Below are 10,629 nucleotides of genomic sequence, written 5' to 3' on the forward strand. Positions count from 1 at the left end.
GACTTGTTGACAATCCCAAATTGACTTGCAGTTTGGAGTCCCTGGGGCACCGAAGAGATGTTCCCTTTGTGTGTTCTATCGACTCCATAATGGTGAGTGTTCTGAAGAGTTGTTTGCGTTGATACCTCTTTCCCTGTTCTCTGACCGCACCTCACGCCGTAGAATTACCAGTCCTACTGTTCGAAATACCAGATCATTTCTACCGCGCACTTGCAAATTATGAAACAATCTCCCTTCTGATGTTTTTCCTCAAAAATACAATCTAGGGTTATTCAAGGGGCGGATAAACAAATTCCTTAAAAGCCGGCAACGCGTTGGTGGCTCCTCTGGTGCTGCAGATGTTTATGGGCGGCACTTATCATCAGGTCACGATCACTTGCTCATTCGCCCGCTATTAATATAAAAAAAATAACAAAAAATCCCATAGGTAGTCTTATTATCCAATTATATTGTTAAGCATAATCTGTGTTATCTAATACTAAAATCTTCACAGATCATTGTCAATAATTAATACAGATAGCATATGAGATAATAAATGGTTATCTATAGATATAAACGACCAATTCAAATAGACACTTCAATATAATCACCGTGAGACATCGTATTTCATAATAACACCCGTTTTGCTTTATACATGCACCTACAGTGTGTTCTGACTTTGAGTTTTATGTATAAAACAGAAGGGCAACCTTTTCATGAACTTTGGTTCATACAAAATCATATTTAAACAGACATTAAATTTGCAGAATACTAAAATCTGAATATAGCATTTATATCAGAAAACCTGATGCTCAGTTGATTACAGCAAAACTACTTGGCGGTAGAAATAAGCATATAGGAAATCTTAGGTATCTTCGAATCAGGCATACAAAAATTGTGTCACTAAATATGATATATGTATATTAATGTAACTGTTTTGAATATTTTAGTAGATACGTACCTATGTACGTGTCTACTATCATATTCAACACAGTAATTTATGAATTGTATGCCTACTCATACTTAATGAAAGACTAGCGGACCCGCGCGACTTCGTCCGCGAATGAGTCAACTTCAAAACACTACTTACTACATACTTCCGTCATTTGGCGTAACGTTTACCGTTCACGCATCGCACGGATCACAATCTCTTTAAAAGGATATTTTTTGCAGTTTTTGGAACATGTCTCATTAATGATAGTAGCGTGATGTTATATAGCCATAATTGTTATTACAAATCGAAAAAAAAAATGAAACAGCATTTTCTGAGATTAGCGCGTTTAACCAAACAAAATTTAAAAGCTTTATAAAATTTCAACTATGCCTATCCAAAAAAACACGTTCATCTAAAACTCCGTTGCACCGATTTTGAAAGACAAATGCGGAAAAAATAGTGATGCTATCCTGTACAAGCTGTTTACTTTTCCGGGATAAAAAGAAGCCTATGAGCTATTCCAGACTATATTGTAGGTATCTCTGCCAGATTTCAGCCAAATCGGTTCATTCGTTGTGACGTTAAAGCGTAACAGCGTACATCCATGCATCTATCCTCGCAAACTTTCGCATTAATAATATTAGTAGGATGGTACACATGCATTCGATCGTTGTCCCATATGCCTTGCGACTTGCTGTTACCTGTGAAGAATTATGTCCTTGATTTCCGACAATATCATCAGATCTTCTTTATAATTAGACAATACATGCTTGGTATACACTGTCAAATAAAAAAAGAATTAAAAAAATCGGTGCAAATTTAAAGAAGAAGAGATATGATGTAAAATTGATAAAAAAAATCATCCCATTTCCCTGAGAAAACTTATTGTTTATCGGGATGAAAAGTATCCTATATGTTGACCCGGGATATCAGCTACCACTGTACCAAATTTTATTTTAATCCGTTCATTAGTTTTCACGTGATGCCCTGTCAGACAGACAGACAAAAATTAAATAAAAATCTGTTCTGGACTCGGTATCTATTATAAAGCATCCCCCGGTCAAATTTTTTAAAATATATTAAATGCACAGAAATCTTCCAGTTACAATTTTATTAAAAGTATAGATATAGTTAGTTTTATAGAATATGTATGTATTTTCTCGAAACTAATAGGAGTATGTTTTGTCGTCTATAAAATGACAGCAAAATTTAATTTATTATTTTTGAAAACTTCCTTGCATGCGTGAGTAGGTACTTTTTGGATGAACTAAAGAATAATACCTGTATACCTGTTTATATATCATGTAATAGTTAGTAATATCGTAAGTTTTATTTTTGCCACAGCCACACTCGTTTTCCTCGCACATCCGAAGGTTGGCGGCTAGAAAATGCTTAAGCATTAAAAGTCCACCTTTTGTAAACCATTTTTTATAAAGGGTCTACAAAAAGTCACCGAGCGCTTTCCATGAGTTATATATATTTATACTGTTTTTTTTATATTATGTTCTTATAGGGTAAAATAAAAGCGTGATCTGGGCTATATGTATACTGTGTAATATATGGTTCTACATATATTTACTTTTCATTTCTATTTGGCCCCTAAAGGCTACCCCGCATGTTTATTTTTCAAAACTGTCTACTCTTTATGATATGAAGTAGCTTAAAAATGCACCCTGTATATCTAGTAGTAATAAGATGAAAGTAAAACTGACTGATCACGTATAATTCTTTTATTACAGGCCACATGCTGAGGTCGTTAAGAAAAGCGTAAAACTGAGCGCGAATTGTGGAAGAAATCACAGAGTTTCTAACCGTTTTTACTGACTTTCATTGTATCGTATTGGACAAACTTCATTAAGATGACAAGATAAACAGAGATCGAACAGGTGAATGAGCAATCATCTAAGATAATGGATATGACTTCATAATTGCGAAAGAATTTGTAACAGATGCGAACAGTAGCAAACCTAATAACAGTATAGAGAAATACAAAGAATTAGGTGTAAATAAGGAAGTGTGTGTATTTATCTTCTAGTGAATAGTGGACTTTTACTGCTGGATGTAAATATTTTGAAGGACGAAGGCTACGGGTCAAAGGTGGATCTTGATGATTGGCTAGATGCGTTGATAACGAACGTCCACCAGATGAAGACCCCACCACTGCTTTTTCAGTGCATGGATTTCATTTCAGAACTTAACGACTCCGACGTCTCAACGCCGATCGCCTCTTCAACTTCTCAATTCGTTGAATTGTTTTCGTTTTCTTGGTACCCTCTACTGATCTCCTTAAACACGTGAAGATATCAAGCGTTTGAAATATTCAAAAAAACAAAACATTCTTATCAAATAAAACCAATCTATATGTCTGTTGTATAACGACATAAACAAAAATTAACTAGTGTTTTATAAACGTGAATTGAAATTAAAAGTGTATGTTTATAATTACAGAAATAAGATACTGCAAACTAGAAAAGTTGATATACTGACCAAGAAAACGATATAAACAAAAATAGACGACTGTTTGATACCAGTAAATTGAAATTGAAAGTTTGGTTACGAAATCGACAAGCTTTTTTTTACGGATATATGAATGAATGAATGATTGTAATTAAGTACTTCAATAAAGACGAAAACGTGGAACTAAATAACAAAGACGATCAAAGTCTTAACGGCAAAGTTGATAAAGAATTAGCTGTAACATAAACCGAAATCTTATACACAGGGTACGAAGGAACAAAATGGTATAGCTATTCCCTTTGATAACAGAAAAGATAGCTTTGTATTTTATCATCCCAAAACCACAGTATATGAATGAATATAGGAAAAAACTAACCTAATAACCTATGCAATAGTATTAAAGATTAAATTGCTTTAACTGTAGAGTATGATGATAGCATATAAAGCTTCGTGATAGACCTTTTTATGGCTATCTTTGAAAAGGTTAAATAGGCAATTTGTGAATTGCGTAACATAATACGTGAATGTAATAGAAAATAGAAGAAAAAGCTCGAAGATTCCTTCACTATGAAATAATGTAATCTAAAATCCAATATCTGGTGATGAAGATGGGAATTTCCGAAGGCAAGTACGTGATGGAAGATTGATTGAGCAATCAACAGAATTATGTTTCTAGGTAAGTCATTACAATTTCTTTTATGTTGAGGATAGAGTTAATGTTTGTTGATAATAATATGTAAATACTTGTTGTATTATGTACGCTGGATACTGATGACTTTGTAAGATGGAACGCGTTAAGGTGTGGAAAGGTGTGGAAAGGTGGTCTGATAATTGCTTACTCTCCGGGCCTTCTCTTTAATAGGCGAGTCGAGATACTGGGTCTGATTCTCTGCTATATATTTATATATATATATATACTACGACAATACACACATCGCAATCTAGCCTCGAATTAAGTGAAGCTTGTGTTATGGGTACTAAGATAGCTGATGAATATTTTTATGAACATAATACACATAAATACTTATAATAAACAGATTAACACCCCAGACACTGGAAAACATCCATATCCATGTTCAAACACTTTCCAGTTGTGAAAATCGAACCCACGGCCTTGGACGCTGCCCACTGCGCCAACCAGCTGTCTGCAATTATAGAACAATGTGATGGATCTATGCTCTAAAATCTCTTATATAAAAGAGGAGTCATGTATCCAACTTTCTTCTCTCTTTTTGTGCCTCTCCACTACTGGAGGTTGGCCGTCAGTTCAGCGAACTTCTCGCGGTCTTGCGCCAAGCGAAAAAATGTTTCCACGCTTACAATATTGGTCCATCCACGGACCAGTATTGGATTGGTTGTATCCAACACTTGGGCGTAATATTCTGATGATGATCATGATTGGTGCAACTGTAGCTATTCAATTATTCGTTTTTTATGAAGACAGCCAAGAATTCATACAATTACATACCTAGATTAACGTACAAAATATACTACGGCAATACAGAATACAAACATGACCTTTTAGCTCCAAAGCGTAGTTTGTACTAGTGGGTACTACGAGTAGTTGATACTAAGATGAATGCTGAATATTTTTATGAAAAATATCGAAACTACTTATAATATGCTGATAAACACCGAGACACTGAGAAACACTGATTTTTCATCACAGAAACGTTTTCCAGTCGTGGGAATCGAACCCACGGCCTTGGACTCTGAAAGCAGGGTCGCTGCCCACTCGGCCGTCAATATAAGGAGAAGGCGGATTTGGAAGGTGAGTTCTGCTCTCTGAGATTATTTTAAATACCAACCTTCGATGAAGATAAAGTGGTGGGAAACTGTTAGTTTATATTAAAATTCAAAGCTTATCATGGCGAAACCTTCTTAAATACTTAATTAAACTTGGTAATTCATGCTGATTGTGTCTAATACGTTCTATATATCCAAATATAAAAAAAAACATGCACACAAATAGATAAGTATTACGAGTATAATAAATAGATAGTTGGGATTAATTAGTTTTATATTTTAACATAAAGGTATGGTACCTATGTGAAAATAGGACAAAGGTAGGCCGGCGCTACCAAATGTCTATCGAGAATATTCCAATTTGATCTTTCACTTCGCAATTCCCGTATAAAATGATGATTGAAAAGACATTTAATGAGCAAAAGTAAGAAAAGTGCTACTTATTTGGTTGAAAAGTTGGAAAAAGATCGGGTTTCATTGAAATAAAAACGTCAAATTCCGGTTGATTTAGAGGGATATAAAAAAATTAAGAAAGCTTTTTCTTTTTGGGATGAATTAAGCTATTTAAAAGAGCATATTTCATCAGATTTACAGAGCCGTCTAACAATATGTTTAATAAACTCAGGCTTTTTAATATACAGAGACATCTAGTGCCACGGCACGAAACTACAACTCAACGTTGCCGACAAGAACTATGTCCCCGTCAGATTACGCTAGCGACGAGTTTCGAAGAGCTTTTCATAGCTGGCGCTGTTATGTTGCAACATAACTCACAGAAGTACCGCATAGATGGCACTTTATTTAGAATGCCCTTTAAAAAAATATAGGTAGGTGTTAAAGTCTAAGCAGAATAAAAAAACAATTAATAAATAAACAAGTACTCTCTAAATATAATTTAGAGATTTTCAAAAAACTTCTGAATTTTTATTCACTTTGCTATACACAATTGATCCGTTTGTAAATGCCACTAGCTGGCGTATAAGTCAAGAAGCGTGGAGTATGCCATATACTTACGACCAATCCAAACTTTTATTTTTAAATAGCGGAAACTACACAGACGTCTGACGTATTCTGTCAGAAAAAAATTGAGTTACTCCCTAGTCGCGCCTAAAAAAGTTTAACTTCAATAATAATATTTCTTCATTTTATTTTGAGGTTATTTAAAAACACTTATAACAATAACTAAAGCAAGTAAAATATTACTTGCTTTAGTTATTGTTATTGCTTTATGTCCTTAATTTAAGAATCTGAAGGTGTTCTATTTATAAATCATAGCATTCCTAATCCTAATACACACATTCCATTTTATTCAACAGTTTCATGCATTGATTTAATATGTTATTACTGGTTTCATGTATATTTTCATGCTGAACTAACTTGTCATCTTTGTAATACACACTACATTAAATCTCAATATTATTATTGTGTAAATTTTTTAGTTCAATTCCTGACTTTATGGTTTATTTGTAGGAACGAACGAAAAATAATATGATGAATATTGGGTCACAGTTATCCTCCAAAAAGGGGTTCAATATACCCCTTTTTGGAGGAGAGCAATCCATCGCTTGGCTCATCATAATCATCATCAACAGCTCGTAACAGTTCACTGGTGGACTAAAGGCCTCCCCCAACGGGAGGCATATGTACTATATGTACCTATATATGAATATATTTTATTTTATTACACATAATGATTGACCAAGCAGATGTTCCACTTGATGGTAAATGGAAAACCACGCCTATAAACAGGAACCTGGAACGTTCCGCTCTGTGTCCATCGATCTGAGGCGTAGTCGTTGAGCGTCATGTGCCTGTAATTACACCAGAAACCACGCCGTTATATCATAACTACCATATATACATATATATATATATATATATATGTATATATATATATATGATGTTAATATATTTATATTAACAACTTCATGATATCTCTCAATCGCGTCGCAGGGCAGCCGCGGGAAGAGGAGGGATGATGGAGGGTTTGTGTACCTGTTACTATTTACAGTGAACATCTTTTACCCTTATCTATCTATATATATATAAAGAGAAAGTGAGTGGGTATGTTCCGTATAGGCTCCGAAACGGCTGGACCGATTTCAATGAAACTTTCAGCGAATCTCCGGATTGACCTGGCGAGTAATCCTGTAAAGCTTGGTGACGATCGGAGCACTCCTGTTTTTGAACTGTCAACTACAGCTTTTATTTACTATGATGATATTCTATTGTTGGTTGTACATGGGTGTAGATAATGATCCGCTCGAGAAGAGAATAGAAGAGAATGAATACGGAGAGAAATAAATGATTTAATATATTATGAGAGTTAAATTAAAAATTTAATGATGTAAGTTTATTGTTTAAATAAAATAAAGCAAAATCTAGCCCGGCGAAGCGGGCTGGGTACTAAGACGACTGATGAATATTTTTATGAATAATATACAATATACATAATAAACACCCAGACACTGACAAACACTCATGCTCATCACACAAACATTTTCCAGTTGTGGGAATCGAAACCACGGCCCTGGGCTCAGAAAGCAGGGTTGCCGCAAACTGCGCCAATCGGCCGTCAAATCAAATTAGGTTGTCATAAGTGATCACTCAGAAATAGGTAAGCTTCTTTTGATTTCATATTATAACAGGGTGATTCCTAATGGAATAAACTTATGCATCCTTCAACATGACTGACTGATGACTTACGGATCAGAGACATGGTCGCTAACTATGGGCCTCATAAGAAGGCTCAGAGTCACTCAGCGGGCGATGGAGAGAGCTATGTTAGGAGTATCTCTACGTGATCAAATCAGAAATGAGGAGATCCGTAGAAGAACTAGAGTTACCCACATAGCTCAGCGAGTTGCGAAGCTGAAGTGGCAATGGGCGGGGCACATAGCTCGGAGAACCGATGGACGTTGGGGTCTTAAGGTGCTGGAATGGCGACCCCGCACCGGTAAACGCAGCGTAGGTCGGCCCCAAACGAGGTGGACAGATGACATCAGGCGAGTAGCTGGGAGCCGTTGGAGGCAAGCGGCCCAGGACCGTGCATTGTGGAACTCCCTACAAAAGACCTATGTCCAGCAGTGGACGTCCATTGGTTGAGATGATGATCACGATGATGATCCTTCAACATTAGTAATTCTGTTACATGTTGTTTATATACACAAACAACTTAAGGCTAATCTTAAAAACTTACTAATACGCCCAGTGGCGTGCATAGATGCACGGGGTATGCAGATGATATGAAAATGAAAAAATGAAACAAAATCTACAGTACGAGTAATAAGTACTTAAGGTTAGGCTTTTTATAACTATTACAATGCCTATACTTAAGTTCTTTATAACACGTACTGGAGATTTTCTTTATTTTATATCATCTGCGTACCCTGTGGACCTGTATGGTAGCGCTAGGTATATTGCGGCTTAGACCAGGGAGGCAGTCTGGCAGTCCACAACATTGACTAGTGTTCCTAAACTATTTAAATCTAAGTATGTTAACGAAGGGTATGTAAAATAGCAAGAAGCTCTACGCGAGTGTAACAACAAAATTCAAAATTCATTCATTTCTTCTTCTTCTTTTTGGTTTATTGGTTCTGCGCGCTGAGCGATTCAACCATATCGCTCAGCGCGCAGAACCAATAAACCAAAAAGAAGAAGAAGAAATGAATGAATTTTGAATTTTGTTGTTACACTCGCGTAGAGCTTCTTGCTATTTTACATACCCTTCGTTTACATATTATACATTTTACCGTTTCAAGTTACTTGCACAAGTGACTCGCACATACCAGCTTTGTTATGCAAAAATTACTGACTTGGGTATAGTCAGTAATTATTACGAGTTATAAGTAATTCAGGTAAGGCTTTTTATAACTGTTACAATGCCTGGAGATTTTCTTCATTTTATATCATCTGCATACCCTCTCTGCTCGTATGAAGTATGATAGATACCCAAGTCAGTAATTTTTGCATAACAAAGTTTGTATGTGCGAGTCACGCCACTGGTGGACCCGTATGGTAGCGGTAGGTATATTGTGGCTTAGACCAGGGAGGCAATCCGCAGTCTCAACATTGACCAGTGTTCCTAAACTATTCAAATCTAAGTTGTCGTTTCAGAAGTGCTTATAAGGTAGGCCTACTTGAAAAATAAAAATAAAACATTTTGAATAATTTGAATTTGATCACAGCGATCCATCACTTCGAAACTTCTACACACAAGCAATCGCTCGTTGTCAACTATTGCTTGTGCTTGCGCTGTGACCCTTTTGCATCTGGATGTGGCATCACTAAAAGCTCGTATGTTCAAGTAGGCCTACTTTATAAGCACTTCTGAAACGACAACTTAGATTTGAATAGTTTAGGAACACTGGTCAATGTTGAGACTGCCGGATTGCCTCCCTGGTCTAAGCCACAATATACCTACGTGGCGTGACTCGCACATACCAACTTTGTTATGCAAAAATTACTGACTTGGGTATCTATCATACTTCATACGAGCAGAGAGGGTATGCAGATGATATAAAATGAAGAAAATCTCCAGGCATTGTAACAGTTATAAAAAGCCTTACCTGAAGTACTTATAACTCGTAATAATTACTGACTATACCCAAGTCAGTAATTTTTGCATAACAAAGTTGGTATGTGCGAGTCACTTGTGCAAGTAACTTGAAACGGTAAAATGTATAATATGTTAACGAAGGGTATGTAAAATAGCAAGAAGCTCTACGCGAGTGTAACAACAAAATTCAAAATTCATTCATTTCTTCTTCTTCTTTTTGGTTTATTGGTTCTGCGCGCTGAGCGATTCAACCATTGTCAAGTGCTTATTCTGTGGTCAAGTGTTATTTATATTTAATTCATTAATTTCAAGTAGACCTAATATTTTTGACAGTGAATTTAATTTTGTTTCGTTTCGATTCCTTTAATTTCGTTTTGTTTTGTTTCGATTCGGGTTAATCCGTTAAATTTCGTTTTAGATTGATTTATTTAAATTTGTTTAGATTCGTTTCGATTCGTTTCGTTGAATTTCATTTCACATGGACATACTCGTGCAGACGTCATGCCCTTTGTATGGAAAACATTGAATTAAGAACTCACAGAATCCTCATTTAGCTATTATTGTATGTGTCCAAAAATGCACTGTATGCAATACCGTATCACTTTACACAAGCGGAATGTTGCTAGCTCTCAGAGTTTTTCCCATTTTCTTATTTTTTGGTAAACGATTAGAATATTAGAGGTCAAATAATTTCTGTCAACTGCTAAATGGTATGAAGTGACTAACCACCGGTTCGAGAAACACTACTAAAGTGGAGTGGTTTTTGATGCTTCTATACTAGTCGTGTACACGGATTCTGTGTGTTCTAAATTCTGTGATGGGGACCATATTTGGGGTTACTGGTGAAGGCAACTGCGTCGTTGGTGGTGAGGTTAGCATGTTTAGTTATGAATAACGAGCTCTTACTTTTGTTTCCCGGAAACCCCAATACATAACAATAAATGGCCCTGCTTTT

Source organism: Pararge aegeria, chromosome 18 (assembly GCF_905163445.1).
Source record: "Pararge aegeria chromosome 18, ilParAegt1.1, whole genome shotgun sequence".
In the NCBI taxonomy this organism is placed as follows: Eukaryota; Metazoa; Arthropoda; class Insecta; order Lepidoptera; family Nymphalidae; genus Pararge; species Pararge aegeria.